This window comes from Amblyomma maculatum, chromosome 2 (assembly GCF_055883805.1).
Source record: "Amblyomma maculatum isolate TAMU_Amacu chromosome 2, ASM5588380v1, whole genome shotgun sequence".
NCBI classification, from domain to species: domain Eukaryota; kingdom Metazoa; phylum Arthropoda; class Arachnida; order Ixodida; family Ixodidae; genus Amblyomma; species Amblyomma maculatum.
In genome coordinates this window covers 142,666,556-142,684,425 of record NC_139345.1, presented here as the reverse complement: position 1 = coordinate 142,684,425, position 17,870 = coordinate 142,666,556, and the positions used below count along the sequence as shown (strand labels likewise).

Sequence of the window (17,870 nt, the reverse complement as noted above, 5' to 3'; positions counted from 1 at the left end):
GCAATGACGGCCTACAATAGATAAAAATTCTGGGCAGGCTAGCCCCCGCCGCAAGCGGCGGTGACCTATCTGTCCCAGCTCCATCAGGGGATTAACATTCGAGGGGAGCTCCTGGGGAGGAGTCTTCATGTACGCGGGTTTCAGGCGATCCAAAGAGACTACCTGTTCACAACCATCCAGCAGGATAGTAGCCAACTTTGTCTTGTTGAAGACGCAGTACTAGCTATCGCCACGGTGGTGCAGTGGTATGACGCCCGACTACTGTACCGGAGTACCCAGGTTCAATCCCGACCGCCGGAGGCTGCATTTCGATGGAGGCGAAACGAAGAGGCGTCCGTGTGCTGTACGATGTCAACGCACGTTAAAGATCCCCAGGTGGTCGAAATTACTCCGAAGCCCTCCACTACGGCTCCTCTTTCTCTCTTTCCACTTTCACTCCCACATTCCTCCCTTCAATTAGGGCGCGGTTGAGGGGTCCACCGAAATCAATTGAAGCAGTTATTGCGCCTTTCCCTTGCTATAAATCAATAAATCGGGCAGCGGAGGTGGCTCAGCTGGTTGGTTGGTTTGTGAGAAATTTGAGAAATTTGGTTTCAGAGTGCAGCCCCATTATAAATAATTATTTATTATATTATTTATACTGCGGCTGCACTCTGAAACCAAATTTCTCACACAAAGAAGACCGGGGTGGTGCAGTGGTAAGACGCCCGACTACTGTGCCGGAGTTCCCGGGATCGAATCCCGGCCTCGGCGGCTGCGTTTCGATGGAGGCGAAACGAAGTGGCGTCCGTGTGCTGTGCGATGTCAGCGCACGTTAAAGATCCCCAGGTGGTCGAAATTACTCCGTAGCCCTCCACTACGGGCCCCTTTCTCTCTATCCACTTTCACTCCCACCTTCATCCCTTCCCTTACGGCGCGGTTCAGGTGTCCACAGAGCAAGTGTGACAGATACTGCGCCTTTCCCTTCCTATGAACCAACCAACAAAGAAGAAAACCAGTTGATAATGTAGGAACTGCGTGTCCTACCATAGCCTCCTTTATACTCCTCTGTGCTTGGCAACGGCGCGCTCCGTGGCCGTCGTTGCCCCTCCTCCCATCCTCCTCCACCATCGAGAGGTTACGCGGCCAGCTGCCGACAGGTGGCGATGGCGACAGAGGGTGCCCTGCCGCTCGCGTATCGTGCGTAGCGTTGCAGCAAGTCGCATTTGGCGTACGTTCTTCCGTCGTGCTGTTTTCATTTCGTGCACCAGCATTGCTTGTTGCATCTAGGTTTTGGTGCTACTCTTACACTCTAAAAAAGAAAGGAGTTCTTATCGACTCCTTTTTGGGTAGTCAAAATTTGCCACATATGTGATGCCTTTTTGGGGTTTACCGATGACTCCCTTCGAGCACAAAACACATTGACCCTCCACTGGCCGAAGCAGCGTAAGTGCGACTCCATAGAAAATTGTCTTATTGCCTCCTTTAGGGTGGTCACCAGGCCACTTTTCAGGGATTCAGCAAGACCCTCATTGTTAGAGTGAGAAGACTCTCACTAGGGAGTCACATTGCCGTCGTCGACTCCTTTGACAGTGGCTGCATTGCCTCCTTCAGGGTAGTCACCTGGCTGCTTCTCAGAGGATCAGCAGGACGCTCATTTTTAGAGTAAGAAGACTCTCACTAGAGAGTCACATTGCCATCGTCGACTCCTCTGACAGTTGTTGTCTTGCCTCCTTCAGGGTGGTCACCTGGCTGCTTCTCAGAGAATCAGCAGGACGCTCATTTTTAGAGTGAGAAGACTCTCGTTAGAGAGTCACATTGCATTCGTTGACTCTTTTGACAGTTGCTGCGTTGGCTCCTTCAGGGTGGTCAACTGGCTGCTTCCCAGAGGTTCAGCGTGACGCTCATTGTTTGAGTGAGAAGACTCACATTATGGAGGCACATTGCATTCACTGAGCGTCGGATAGCTCATGTGAAACTGCTAAAGGCAATCCTTATTCTGAGCCTTTTGCTAAACCCCTAAGACGTGTTTGGGTGATCATTAAAAGAATGGTTCTAAAATCCACTCTACTAGGATCGTCCATTTAACTGTGTGGCAGTTCTGCGAGTGTCTGCATAATGCAGTGCATGCTTAGATGAACATATTTCTGCAAAAGACGAGGCTGTAAAAAGCTGACAGCTTTATTAAATGATTATACATACTGAGTGTGTCTAACACACAGCATATAAGACGAAAAAAACACCAACACATGAAAGCAGAATGTCTTCACAAAGGTGGGGAGTGGTGGGGGATTATTCATGCCACTTAGAGAGTGCAAAATAACCAGTGGCCCTGAAAATGTGCACTGCACTTATGAGGGCACTTTAATTAAAGCTGTAAAACACACTAAATTAGTCTTATGCTTTTTGCCAGCTTGGGCTCTAAGTTTTGTTAGCAGTGAAGGGCTCTTGCACCCAACTTTGCTTTTTTTTATTCCAAGCAGGTGCTCAATCACACAAAACATATGCTTCAATGCTGGCGCGTACTCAATGCTATATGCCTAGTACATACAGAAAACCACACAAAATCCCTCTGTCAGGTCAAGGACATTAATGCAAAATGTCTTCAAATGCCACGTGCATTGCTTCAGGTGTAAGCGATCTACTCTCATTGTATACCCTGTTGGGTATGGACACCGCTTGCCTGGTACCTGCCAAATGAAAATGTATTACACTGTCAGTGAAATAAATTGCTTTGGGTCAGGTAAAATCAGAAGGTTAAACATCGTTTTTCATGCACATTGACATCAACCTGTTAGGCTGGCGCCTTTTTAGCCATTCATTCTTGCAAAAAAATTGAGTGAAAAGAATAAACAGAACATGTAGTACAAGCACCCCAATTAAGCTCGTTACACACCCAAAAATAAGTGAAAAGAATAAACAGAACATGTAGAACGAGCACACCAATTAAACTCCTTACACACCCAAAATTGCTACAATATAAGAACTGCTCTGGGTGTTAGCAGCCTGCAAAGGCCTTCAAGTATTGAAAAAGCTAGCCAACATTTCCACTCGAGATGAGTAATCTGATAAGGAGCATTTAATGACAGTGGAAGATGAATTTCAGCAGTCACCATGCTCATGTTATCCTTTCTGCTGCAGCTACAATGTGACCTTTTCTGTTGGTCACATCATGGAAATAAACTTGACACTTTAAGCTTCCAACCCTTAACTCTGTCACATTAGTTTCCAAAACAGCTGCAAATGATTTGTGGTACATTTTGGGCATGGTGCCTATGGCAGCTAGATATATTTCTCAAACATTAGCATTTACTGTACAACTATGTAAGAATATTCACACTGAAAAAGAAGAAACGAAAGAAAATGGAGAAAAATGAAGTTGTCAAAATACCTAGACAATATTTCACCAAATAGAGTTTCCTATTTCTTTTTGGCTATTGTGGCATTAGTGTAAGGACAAATATAGGTACATTTCTTTTCATAAAAGTAACACACAAAAAAATTTTAAGATTTTTTTTACATAACTGTACTTACAAATAATATTTCTCCAAAGAAGTTACAGAGGTCGTGTGAACTTATAGCACTATGCACAGCACGAAGTTATGTAAAAATATTCTCTGACTTTCTAAGTTGTCTACCGGTAACCAATACAGTGCACTATGTACACACTTACCAGTGTACATAGTGCACACTCTTTACTCTAGAAAAGAAAGATACAAAACGCTTAGTAAAAAAATTTTTAAACATGCAAAATGGCAGAGAAGAGCTTTTTAGTCTTCTTGCAAACATGTACAGTCATTGACAAAATTCTGCAGAATGCATGTTTCAATAAAAAAATTATTTTTCTGTGCAGTCAGGTGAAACAGGCGAGTAAAATGAACTGAATCATAAAAGGACACGCTTGTTCCAGTTAGATAAAAAATATCAGCAGACTGACTAGCGAGGCAATGCAGAAATAATTTCTTTTTTGTGAATCCGCATCCTGCAGTTTTGTCCTTGACTGTACATAGCAGTTAAGAAGCAAATTTAAAACTTTATGTTTAATTAAAATTAAAAGAACAGACATCAACAGTGCATGCATTTATGCATTTTCTTCCCTAAAGCAATGTATGAAGCATAAAAGATAATGGAGCAATGCATGAATCACAAAGCCAGGGCATTTGATAAATTTTTTAACAATATTATTTCACAATTTTGAGCTAGTGTTAGTTGTCTGTCAAACTTTTCTGTCCGAATGCTACACTTACTAGCAGAGTTTACTGTTTTACATAAAAGCTACATCATGAACAAACTAGTGTTCAGATCTCTCACTGAAGCCACCATTCCCCAAAATTCTCAGATCTCTCACTGAAGCCACCAGTCCCCAAAATTTCAACCCTGTTGTAAAGAAGTGCATTTACACTCCTTGCAACTGTTAGCATCCTCTGGAGCAGAAAAGCAGTTGCTTCACAGCTGGATATTGCTTAGTTTCACTTTGTCATTTCATGTTGATGCAAAATAAAATAAAAGGCACTTGTACGCTAGACATTCCGGTTTTTGCACACACCACTGGTACCTTAATTTCTTTGATGACAAAACATTGCTTACATTTTTCATTCAAATATGAGGCTGTTACTTACAGTTCTTGGCAATCACCTCTGCATTTTTGATTTCAGACATCACGTTGCAGTTTCCGGACAATACTGACTGTTTGCATCTTGCCGCATGAAAAATGCCATCACTGTCTTCTCTCAGTGCTTCCAGCAATTTCAAATCCACAGAAATGCCCGTGAGTCGATAGAATTCTTTGCAGATCTAGCAGAAATGCAAAAAAAATATATTGTTCACATCTATGGCACACAACAGGGGTTTATCCATATTAAACAGTCTCTTGAATAAGATCTGGCCAAACTAGTTACATGAGAATTGTTAACTTTTATTATTTATAACTTAATTTGCATCGTGATTTCATGCTTCTTGTTAGACCTAAACGTACGCTCAGCAGCTGTAAATTGACATATTCTGTCAACAGATCCAAAAAATACATGCCCAGTGTATTTGATGAATGACATTCAGGTGTAAATTATAACAATATATTTTCTCCACAATGCAAAATACATTCAGACCAAAATACCTAAATCTGGATGCAAAGCTTGTACTCAGAATTTGAATCTGCAAGATTTTCCTTACCGCAGCCCCCTCATTAGCTAAATTAACAGGCATACATTTATTTCCAACCAAAACACTGTGCAGCCTGACTACATTGCACTGTACAACAACAGACACCTCAGCACAGCTGACTTCTATTTTTTGTGTTTCCAATACGAACGTGGTAATTCAAGTTCACATTGATGCTATTAACACATTGCAATTGTTTGCACTGTCCCCTCATCTTAAGCCAGTTATACAATTGGTACGAGCAGAGGCATTTTATTTTAAGTTACTTTTGGGCTGCCTCACCATAATATACGTCCCCTCATCCTACGCAGTGTTCTCAACAAAGCTCACAAAGTCCTTAAAAGGAGAGGTATATGCACAGGATGGTAGTATTTATCAACCACAAATATATACAGAAGCCCGTGCTCTAAAATATAAAATGAACAAAGGAGCCATAAAATTGCCCATTTTGCTTGAACAAAATATTCGTGCACTGCTAGTTTAGAAACGTCACTTCTTTGTCAACCTTCAACGTTGGATACACCTCTAAGAAGTCATTCAGGTTAATCTTCTCAATTTCGAGAGCTCGGCGCCTTGCCGGTGCAGTCCTATCCATGGCGTCCTTCACCAATTCTATATTAGGCATTGTCCTCTGAAGTTCTTTTTTCATGAAGTTTACGGTTTCATTCACAAAAATGGGATAGATTTCAAATGTGGATTCCACCCCAGTCTGAAATTAAAAGCATCATGATGCAACGCGTTGCCTAATGTTCTGTCGAAAAGCAGATAGATACTCCGTGAAAATGCGCATACTGCACTAGTTCTTCAGCATGCAAATAATTTTCTTGCATTTCGGAGTAAGTCTTCAAAGGTGCAACAAGAGCTGTAGGATGCCAGAGTGTGGAAGCCTATGCTTCATACACTGAAAATCATGCTTGGAATACATAGCTGTGTAAGCCAGATTGAAAATCAGACGAAAAATTTGGGGTATACAGTAATGAACATGCTGTTGTGCACTCATTACCTCGCGGCGGAATGAGTTCTCATACTGAGTGTATTAAGCGAGCTTCCTCAATTTGACTTCCTCCTTTTGTGCGTTCACTTCTGGACAGCCAGGCTGCATTCTTTTTCGAATGTTTTTGAATTTGTTCCTCAGGGACAAGTATCAGGAGGCCTGCATAAAGACCAACTGACTAGAACTCAGTTTTTCAATGCAAGATACCTTATTCTGAAATATATTAAAACGTAATTAACAATGATAGCAACAGAGTACTGGCTGTAGCTTATGTGAAGCTAAAATATACATCACCCATGTAATACTATCACTTCACGTATGACAGAACAGGTGACCGACCCTCAAAAGGTGCACCACACAACAGAAATCACTTCAAATGATCAGATTCTGCTTTGAACCAGAACAGTGAAGGCCACTATTCTGAGTAACAACACGCGAATAAAGTAGAACTTAAAGAGAACATAATCATTTCAGGGTAAACAAAAAACTGAAGAAATTAGGAAGCTCAAAATTAGAAGAAAAGTCACTTTACTATACCTTAGGACTTAAATACCGAAGGAAAGTGTCCTAAATTGGGTGGGTAATAACATGCTTGCTCATATCTGAAATACTGCTCTAGAGTAAAACTATGCACTTTTCCACTTTTCCATCAAAAATTTTGGAAACTATAGCAAATCCTTTCTTGCATGCACTGCGTATAAAAAACTAAACTGCTGTGCCGTGCATAAACTGCATATGTGCTAAAACAGCATGTAAATAACAGCAAATATAACCTTACCAACGCTGCATATTACAATTACAATGCAATATTTCAAAAGATTATTTTACCAGCTGACATCAATAAAACTAAGTAGGTGAATTTGCCTGCTCTATTTGTTATTAGAATCAATTTTACAATGCACAAAAAACATTCAGTCTAGTGTAAGCACTTACAAGATGAAGCTGAAAAAAGTTTGAAGTATTTGAATTGCACCAACTAAATTAGGCTGTATTTTTTAAATACCACAGTTAGATAGTTGCATGCCTTAAGTGGCCTATGTTTAATTACCCATCTGCTTATAAGTGCACGTCTGAGGCCTGGTTTTGGCTGTCATTAGTCCTCGATACGTTACTGTTTCAGACTGGTAATGAGTTTTGATTTTCAGCTCTGGCTAGGTTGTTTGCTCTCCACTAGTGACACTAATTCCAATATTTCATTTAACTAACCAAATCCGCTGAATCACAAGAAAGACAAAGCGCACAGCAGGCATGAGCAACATATCAACGGCTCGATTCTGGGATGTTACATTCCCAATGCAGCAGGTCCTCTTTAAGTGGTCTGTCAAATCTTTTCTTCCCAGTTCTTTCTCTTCAAAAGCAAATTTTCAGCTCGTGTGCATGAAAAGGAGGAAATTAACTTCAGGAAGATGTGTTATGCAGGGAAACCCAACCATCTGTTTTGGTAACAGAGTGGCTTCTAGGCCAAGGTAAATATAACTGAGGCAGCAGTCAGTACAGGGGAAGGTAAATACAACTACGGCAGCAGAGATTCACCACTTACATTAGATGCGTGGACATGTCAAAGGCAGTCCAGTCAACTATTTTCTTCCCGAGTTTGTCAGGCATGTCACCCTGCTTTACGCTTCGAACTTCTGAAGCTATATATAAAGGCATTTGTGACAAGGTGTATTGGTCCGCACTTCTTGCACCGTCCTGCCTATTCTCTGTCTGAGGCAGAACATGGAGTGCTCTGTTGATAGGCCTGAAATGTGATAGTAAAGATACGGCCATTGCACTAACTGATAAGATCAAAAACAAAGCTCAAGCAAACAGCTCCACATTTCTAGGCTCCCTCAAAATTTAGAAGCAATTCATTTGGAAAGCAAGTCACCAGACAAGCAATGACACCAGATCATGAAACATTATCCAAAAGGGAAAGACATTATTTGTTTCAGGTTACCCAACATTGTGAAGTATGCACTTCTCTAAGCATTCTCTTCTTAATTCAGTACATAAATCCTAGTTACTCTCAGAATAGATGAATAACTTGATACAAATGTCAATATCTCCCGCAACAGCTTCCCTTAAAAAAAGAGTACATTTATACCTTTCTACAGGCGGGCCATGAGGAGCTTCACCAAGAAGGCGGTTAATCCATGCCCCGTCCTCCAATACTGTCTCAGGGTCAAGGCCACAGGGTCAAGGTCAACAAAACACTTGAATCGGTAGTTGTATACCTGAAATTGAGCACTGATTATGGTGAGCTCATAGGATGACACCAAAGGCATTACCTAAATACTGATGTCATGCTGATGAGGGTTGCCCTTTCCTATTGATCTTAAAACAATATATGGCCCTCATGTCAACCATGAAACAGCAGTTCATAGTATATATTTTAGGTCGCACTAATTTTTGGCTAGACATTGCTTCCTTGCTGCCACAAGAGAAAAGCAAGAGAAAAGCAATTGAAAATTTTGCCAGTTCCAACCTACACCAATTCCACAACAAAAAAGGAGCATCAGCATACAGTGGACACACACACATGCACGCACGCGCATACACAGAGAGAGAGGGAGAGAAGAAAAAAAGGATGCACAAGATAAGCTATGATAACAGCCATTAGCCACGTGTTACAATTATTGTTCTGAAAGTGCCAACTGGCTTTCAACAAATGGCTTGTAAAGCACGCACTATGCACGTGCAATAAAATTGAACTATGGGCATAATTTTGAGTGCATGTATGCATTTCGAAAATACAATCTGCAGTTGCATTTTTACAATTCCATCGCAAGGATAGAAGACAACAATTAGCGTGCGGCTGTCACTCAGTGCAAGAGCAACGCGTACGGACGCGATGGAAACAACGCCTCGGTGGACGGCGAGCCGGAAAGAAAAATGACGCTCAGATTAGCGTTTAAAATTTGCGTAGCTCGGCTTCACCGGCTGGCTCACACACGGCTGATGGTGGCCATAGCCACGAGCATGGAAACGAAGCTCCGAAAATGAAACTATGCGGCTGTAGTGTTTTAGGCCTAGAGGTGGCGGTTCCCCTGTCATCCTCACGCTTTCCGCAGAGTTTCGCAGGCGTGAGTGCGCAGTGCAGTTCTGGCTTTAGGAGTATGAAGAAAGAACGCCGAGCGACACGTCGACGATCGAGAACATGCTCCCCTATAAATCTGTACAAACTAACCGTTGCGAGTCCAATGGCACCCAAATTAACGAGCGCCCGACGCCTTCCTGTGTTTGCAATAAGAATGTACGCTGGCGAAAAATCATCCGTTTCTTAACAGACGGAAGGGGAATTAACAAACTAATTTTTATTCTATATTAGTCTATCCCGCAGTGAACAAAGAAGGTATCGCAAACATGCATCGCACGCGTCAACGATTGCAACACGATAGTGCCAGTGATTGGCCTCAAGTCATCTCTCCTCGACGATTGAGCTTACATGTTTAATGCTCAAGGGCATGATAAAAAGAACATGCATGGCCGCGCAGCCGATTAGCGAGTTTTAATTACTGACGACCGTACGTGGTGCTCATGCGCAAGCAGTAATCGGTATGCAAAACACGGTACCACGTTCATTTTTTTTTCTTTTTTTTTTCTCGTCAAACGTATCATGGTCTTATGTGTCTCCCGTGCGCACGATTTGACAAAGATCCGGAACACACATCACGCACAGCATGCAAAGCGAGCACTCACCTGAATCAGCAGGCGGTCATCCACCAAGTAGGCGAACTCGCTGTCAAGAAGGCTTGCGCCAAGTCAGCGAGCCTCTGGGTGCCTGATAATGTGATCATTTTCTCGACTCCCCGCACGACACCAAACAAACTACCTGCATGGAAATTTGCTCGGCACCATGCCGCCCTTTTCAGCGAATCTGACACTTCTCCCAGCTTACTGCGTGCCCGCACTTCCACAGCGAGGCCTACCGCACGCCACCGCCGAAAATGGTGACCGGCGCAAACAACCCACGGCTGACGCAATGTTTTCGCGCCTTTTCGCTAGGGAGAAAGGGGCAGGTAGGCAAGGAGGTGTTTGCTGCGCATTCATCCTCCTTTGATTTAAGCGTGCTCTTTCCCTCCTCAACGTGATCACATCCTCCACCCCTCTCTTCTTCACCGCGTTGGACTTTCAGCCCGATCAGTGCCTTGGCATGGTTTCGACTTTCCATAGAAGCGCGTCGCACGGTTGGCAGGCGAGGATATCGCATGAACAGGATGCGCTGATCGCGCCGCGAAAAGATTGAGTTACGCTATCGGAAAGGGAACAGGTCTGTCGACGCACGGTTCGCGCGGTTCACAGACCTTGAGCGCTAAGACTTTGCAGCTTGGCTTAGATGCTAACGTAAGAACGCGCAGAAAACTGCACTCTCGTCGGCGCCAGTGTTATCCGCGAAATTGCGCTAAGCTGCGCGGTGCTCGATTTTCCCCAGGTGTGTGTCGGTGGTTGTTCCTTCCCGTTCGTTGCTTGGAAATTCGCAATTGTCTGCCTTGCGTGTTCACCGCCGATGTGTCGCTGATAACTTTCAGTGACTATGACTTCCGCTGCTGTTTTCGATGCCCTAAGTGCCCGTTTTCGGCCAGTAAATTCATAACTGTCGTGTGGCATCTGGAACATGATCACTCTTCGGATCCAAGTTTCATGATCGCGTGTGGCATCGATGGTTGTCAAAAACACTACAAAGTTATGGCGAGCTTCCGAAGCAGCCTTTATCGCAAACCATTTCGTCCGGTGACCACCAAACTGCAGCGAAACTTGAACTCGGAGAATCGAGCTGTAGTGCTGATGCTGCTGGCTCGGACACCTCAGTGGTGGCCAGCGATGAACGCTCTGCCAGTTTATCAGCTCTGCAAAATGAGCCATACTCGCCGCAAGGTTCAGGACGCAAGGAGGTGCCGGAGTCATTGTCTTTCCATGGCTTTGTGACCTTCTTGAAGGAAAACATTCCTAAACTCTTCTTTGATATTGGTGAAAGTAGGAAACTCCCTTACTCTGCGAAAGTTTGTTTAGAAAAATCGAGATCATAATTCAGTCGGCCTTGAAGCAATTTGCTAATCTTGTAAAAGGTGAACTCGTTAAGTGTTTTTCTACCGTGCCAGAATGCATGAGTGGAGTAGTGGATTGCACTCATTTAGCGACCTCTTTAATGACATTCGGTCAGATTTTGGGCTCAAGCATTCCTGCAGGCAACGAGGATTGGGAGATTTGCCTCCTCTTCAGAGAAATCGTTGATATTGTGTTGGCTGACGAAATTCCAGTGGAAACGCTTCTTACCTAGAGAACAAAATTGAAGAATTTTTGTGTTCTTTTCTCTATTGCCATTCATCTACTCGTCTTTTCTTGAATAGACGTTTTCTTTGCTCTGTCGAGGGGAGCTTTTTGTTTAAATCGTGTTTTAAAGCTATCAATACCTAAATTGTATCTCCATGGCCTTTTCATGTTTCCGCACCGTGATGCTTTGGTATGTCTTGCGTGGTTGTGTATGCTGCTTCCGCTGCTTCATTTTTAGTACGGCACCATCTGTGATCCTTTACGTGCACTGTAAATGAGAACCCACCGGTTACGCCGACGGCAACGCAGCTCAAGCCAAGAACGGGCGCATAGGAGTTGCATTCTAAATGTAAGCAAAATCTAACAATGGCCTAACAAGTGGCAAGACAGCGTAAAATAAAGTGCTTTCACAAGTTCTTTTTTTTTTTTCAGCAGCCGTGTTAATCCCTACCCGCCGTCTTTGGCCGTGACTCCGTTAAGGCCACGTGGAGAGTCAGACGCCCGCATTAGAGAGGGTTGCAAGAATTGATTCCTTCTGCGACTCCTTTCGTACAGAAAGGAGTCGCAAAGTGGCAGAAAGGAGTCAAATTGCTGTGACTCCCCACACTCGACTCTCTTTTTTTTAAGAGTGTACTGCATTTGGACGTAGCAGGACTACGCCGCTGGAACAACCTGTAAGTTGCTGTTTTTGTTGTTCATATTACAGACACCTGAGTGATAGCAATTGCTTTATCGTTCAGCGATCGGGCCGTGTTTTTTCGGTGAACTAAATGAAGTAATAACTCATACTTTGCTTCATTAAGACTCGATAAAGATTGATATTATCATTCGGAAGAGCCATATGCGTCAGTGTTGCAGTTTCGATAACTTTGCGCGTGAATTTGCATATCCAATTGTTTGTTTTTTTGGTAAGCACGTGTGCGCAGCATGATGCACGTGTTTCTATGCAAGTTTTCTTTGCGGCGCATCGCATTATCAGCTATTTAATTAAGCGACTGTGTGTTCAACGTTACATACGTTAGAGTTGTAAGCATACGTTACCATGTCCGCGAAATCGAATACTGTAATATGTATTTCAGTTTCATTTGTTTGTCAAGTGTGATTAGCAAGTTATTTTGTGCACGAAGTGCAGAAACTTAGAATATTTTGCTAAGAGTCGGAATATTCAATTTACAGATCCCGATGGCATACTGCTGTGTGCCACTGTGCCGATCAGACGGGAAAAAGAAGGAACCTGGCGTCTCCTTCCACGAGATTCCTGCCGAAGCTTCGCTACGCGAGCAGTGGATTAAAAAGATAAGAAGAGATGGCTGGGTCCCGAACTGTACCTCGAGCTATTCGAAGGTCTGTAGTAAACATTTCACAGACTCGGACTTCTTAGAGGGCAAACGGCGCCGTCTGAAAAAGGGCATTGTGCCCTCTGTGTTTGCCGACTACCCGACGTACATGCAACCCCGTACCTTGAAAGAAAGAAATAGTGAAACCATCAGGAAAAGATCAGCTTTGGAGAGCCAGCACAGCCAAGATGAGCCCAGGAAAAAACGCAAGAGGAATAACGAAATTACAATTCCTGAAGTGTTATCTAGGTGCTCCCCAATGCCAAGTGACAACTTTTTTGACGTGGCACAAGAGCAAAGCTGCATTAGTGCAAAACAACAACTGAGACATATGAAGCTCTCCTGCTGACAACATACTCGACTGCTGCCTGCATTCGCTACTTATTAGTTGAGGAGCAGTTCTTCTTTGTTCTCACTAGGAAATTCAGCAGCGACCCTATTGAGTCTTTATTTGGAACTTTGAGGCGGTCACTGGGCTGCAATGACCAACTGGATGTGCGCTCAGTACTGTCAGGATTACAAAAAATCTTGAAGACTGGTATCGCAGCTGCCTCAGAATACAGCAATGTGCTACGTCGTGAAGATGAAGAGCACAGCAAAGCACTTACGGCTGCAATGCCAAAGGCATCTGAGAGCACTGACGAGCTGCCAGCGTCAGCTGTGCACGTATTAAGGCGTTTAAATGTGCAGAGTGTCCCTGCAGCTCTCCCCACTTTGCAGTTGTCTGCAACAGTTTATATAGGCGGCTACATAGCTCGCATTGTAAGTGAGCATATAGATTGTGATAAGTTGGTTGGTTGGTTGGTTGGTTTGTGGGGTTTAACGTCCCAAAGCAACTCAGGCTATGAGAGACGCCGTAGTGGAGGACTCCGGAAATTTCGACCACCTGGGGTTCTTTAACGTGCACTGACATCGCACAGCACACGGACGCCTTGCTTTTTCGCCTCCACCGAAAAGCTGCCGCCGAGGCCGGGATTCGATGTTGTGCGCTCACTACAAAGCCGCCTACTAATCAGCCACTTCAGCAGTTTACTCGGCTGAAGGACAGAGGGGGACTACTTTATCCCTCAGATCAGCTGCTACATTTTAGAAACACTGCGACTGTTTGTGGAAGCAGCTTTGAAAGTGAAACCACAACTTCAAAAGCCACTGAAGACCCTGACAGAGGCAGCAGTGCCAGCTATCTGCAAATCACACCTCCTGAAGTGTCCTGTAAATGACAGAGGGCACCGTGAAACTTTGGCTGAACTCATGACCACCAGGTTCATCAGGCCACTGCTAATCAACTATGCAAGTACAATAACGGACAAACATGACTTGTACAAGCCATTCAGCCAGAAGCCTCTTTCGCGGAAATGCATGAAACTGTAGAGCAGCTGTTTTTGACTTGAAACCTGTCAATAAATACTGCTATGCATGCTCCTCAGTTTTGTTTTAGATGAGTGCAATTTGAATCATTTATTATTTCTAGCTTTCTCAGCAGCTTTTTTTTTAAACCTGTAAATAAACGCTGGTACCTGTGCTGCTGAATTTTGTTTTATATGAGTGTATTATTAATCTTCATTTATTCGAGCTGCAACTGCAGAAAAAGCAGAACACTGTTGATGAATCTTGTAGTGTTATGTGCAGTGCGCAAATTGCATGCGATGTTGAAATTTTCACGTCTCGGCAACAAAATGCGTTAAATGGCCGTTACTCGTAGATAAATCCGCCTTTCAAGTAGAATAGAAAGGTGTAACACAGATTTAATTGCAAACGTTCCGCTTGTGGCAAATAGCAACGACGCGGTACTCCCCCCGCTGTCTGCTCCCTGACCCTCTTTCAGCGGCGCCCCCAGCAGTGAGAACGGCGGCGTCGCGCAACATCCGCGACGGTGCCGCGCTATTGTTATCGCGTTGAGCTGACGGGCACCTACTCAATCCATTCCAGAAGCTTTGTTTGTTTGTTTGTTTGTTTGTTTGTTTGTTTGTTTGTTTGTTTGTTTGTTTGTTTGTTTGTTTGTTTGTGGGCTTTAACGTCCCAAAGCAACTGAGGCTATGAGAGACGCCGTAGTGGAGGACTCCGAAAATTTCGACCACTTGGGGTTCTTTACGTGCACTGACATCGCACAGCACACGAACGCCTTGCTTTTCGCCTCCATCGAAAAACTGCCGCCGAGGCCGGTATTCGATCCCGCGTCGTTGGGAACAGTAGTCGAGCGCCGTAACCACTGCGCCACCCCGGTGGGGTCAGCTACAGAGCCAGTAGCAGATCTGTGCATTTTCTTTCCCTTCTTCCTACAGCCACAACAATAACTTCGCGGCCCTTCTCTCTTTCCTCTTCCACTCCCACCTTCCACTCTTCCTTTATAGCGCTGTTCAGGTGTCCACAGAAACAACTGGGACAGATACTGCTCCTTTCCCTTCATGTGACCCAATTATCGTATGAGGGTTACTAGGTGCCTTTACAGCATCTCGCCTAAGAATTAGGCTCGGTTTAGCTGTGGCTAAGCCTGGTCGAGTTGCAAAAGCAGCAGCGGGATGGCTATACTTGTGGTTAGTTTGCGGTTATTGGTGTTTCATAGTGGCAGCTATGGCTATATCAAGAAGGCGAAGCATGGTCAGCACGCATACGATCTTCGACTGTCTCCAGACTCAACGATAATTCCGGTAGCGGACCGCTTCCTTTTTTGCTCTAGACATGTAGCTCGCTCTTCATCCGTTTTTTCGGCACGCTGTCTATTGAGGTTTTCGTTACGCCTACGTCTGGCTTCTGTCGTACCATCGGCTCGTTTAGCTGCAGCATCGGCCCGTCGTTTCTCGAGCCTTCTCTTTCTAGCTTCGTTCTGTCGTTGCCTCTCTTGCGCTCTCCATAACTGGGTACTGTGCACCCCGGGATTCATGTCGAAGCATGCTCGGAGGAGCGGGGAGATCCCCTAAGTTCCGCTCTATAGGTGAGGCAGCTTGTGACACTACCCCCCACTGGAGAATATTGCCTCGGATTATTCCAGACATCCACAAGCGCCGAATCTCCATGGACGACGTTATTGCGCCCGCAGAGGGGTGCAGGGTCCGTCCGATACACTGAGAATCGTTCGCCACTCACCACGGTTTATGACGCGCACCATATACGCACTGATCAGAACCCGCACACCACTACAAACAACACTCCAGTTCGACAGTCATGTCCTGAGCACATGTCACAAGTCACTGATCATCGATAATAATCAAGCGAGCACAAATATACTGGCAGTACATAACGTAATCAAAACACAATGCAGCTAGGCAGTATCTGCAAGCTGAACAACTATTCCAGTCGGCTCATGTAATCTGCTTTACCATCTCGGAAATGTGTACATCCTCGATAGGTCTGTGAGGCTTAGTAAGCTCTATCTCCCTATCTTCTTCTGGTGTCGTCTTTCCTTTGCTGGCATTTCTTTAACATGCTGATATGGAATATTTTTGTGCCATTGCCCAAACCTACTTCTTAGTCGACATCGCCCCTTCGACTGGTGAACGAAAAAGGCCCCTTCCATTGCATGAGCAGCTTATTGTGCTTGATGAAAAGAAGAATAAGAACCTGCTCTCCCGGTTTGAGTGAGCATTTGCGGCTCTTGATGTCATAACGGCTGTAACGTTCTCCTGCGCGCTCCAGCTCTTCATGGGCAAGTTTACAGGTATTCTCCAGTCTGTCCCGTTGAGCAAGCACATACTCGTACGTAGTTCGCAACTCGTCAGGGATGGTTGCATTAGTCCGAAGCTTTCTAAGTACAGCAGAGGTCCACGTACATTTCGTCCATATAAGTCTTCAAATGGGGAAAAGCCGAGGCTTTCTTGGGGTACTTCCCTCTATGCGTCCAGGAGTGGAGCCAGGTATCGATCCCAATCGGTCGGTCTCTCTGGACACATGCGCTTAAGCATTTGTTTAAGCGTGCCGTTAAACCGATCGACTGGGCCATTGGCTATGGGGTGGTAGGGAGAGGTGTACAGCTGTTTTACTGACAACAAACTGCTAACCTTTTTCATGAATTCGGCCGTAAACATAGTGCAACTGGCACTGAGAACCTCTCTGGTCACTCCTACACGGGAAAACATTTCGAAAAAAGCTTCGGCTACCCTTTCGGCCTCGATGCTAGGAAGCGCGACTGCATCAGGATACCGAGTGGCATAGTCCACCATGGTCAGCATGTAACTATTGCATTGAGCGGACGTCGGGTTGAGCGGGCCAACAATGTCGATCGCCACCCACTGAAACGGGATCTCAATGACGGGAACTCGGACCGAAGGCGCTCGTGTGCTGTGACCGTTCGGTGTTGTACGTTGGCATAGATCGCAACAGGAAACGAACCGCTTAGCATCAGCCTGCATCGCGGGCCATAAGAATTCTGTCTGCAGCTTCAGGAGAGTCTTCATCGCGCCTTGGTGGCCTCCCATCAACCCATCACACGGACTCGGCGACGTATTTTCTCTGAAGGACGCCGTTAGCAATGAAAACCTGGTGTCTATCATTTTCCTTGTTTGCTTGCGGTGGGCCCACGCTATCGAAGCATTCGCGTATAAGGACGCGTCATTCCCTTCCTCTTGAACCAACTCTTCGCGGCATACACTAGGGAGGTCTTGCAGGATTTTGAGCTTTTCAGCGATTTATCCTTGCATGCCTGCGCTCTAGTCACTACCGGACAAGCTTCAGTGGCATCCGAAATGGGTGCGGTGCTCTCGGTGCCAAGCGCTAACTCTCCAACTTTTATTTCAGTGGACATTGCATAGTCTCGCTTTCTTTTGTCTGGTGCCAGTTTGGATCGGGGTCGTCTGCTGACATAGCACTTCCATACTTCCCAGTATGAAATCATATAGAGGATTCTCCATGCACTAAGCGCGAAGTAATCCCTTAAAGTAGGGGGTGTCGACATCGACCCAAGTTTCTGGGAGCATTAGGACCGAGCGGTCAAGTAAGTAAACTGGAGACTTCGTATCGGTGATATCGTCCTTCCGTACTAAGTCCTTCCTCACTGTGTTGCAGCCTGTGTCTCTCAGGGACTCGAACTGTCCGGCCCCAAATCACGCCGGCGACGACAGGTAAGCATTCCCTGGCTGCGCGTTCTTTACTGGTGAAACCAGCATTGATTACGGGGATCTTTCATGTGTCCTTAAGTTCTAGGTATCTGTTCTCAA

At 44.9% G+C, this 17,870-nt stretch overlaps 2 long non-coding RNA genes across 2 annotated transcripts; one reads left to right on the top strand and one right to left on the bottom strand.

The window, feature by feature from the left end:
- Positions 1-1,889: 1,889 nt before the first annotated feature.
- Positions 1,890-10,366, bottom strand: LOC146200094 (uncharacterized). The gene is made up of 5 exons (XR_014704797.1): positions 9,812-10,366; positions 8,217-8,346; positions 7,671-7,871; positions 4,599-4,773; positions 1,890-2,669 (listed from the first exon to the last, which is right to left on the bottom strand). It is a non-coding gene; the product is annotated as an uncharacterized LOC146200094 (long non-coding RNA).
- A 1,654-nt stretch (positions 10,367-12,020) lies between these two features.
- On the top strand, positions 12,021-13,467 carry LOC146200093 (uncharacterized). Its single transcript, XR_014705186.1, has 3 exons — positions 12,021-12,057; positions 12,560-12,912; positions 13,345-13,467. It is a non-coding gene; the product is annotated as an uncharacterized LOC146200093 (long non-coding RNA).
- Positions 13,468-17,870: the final 4,403 nt, after the last annotated feature.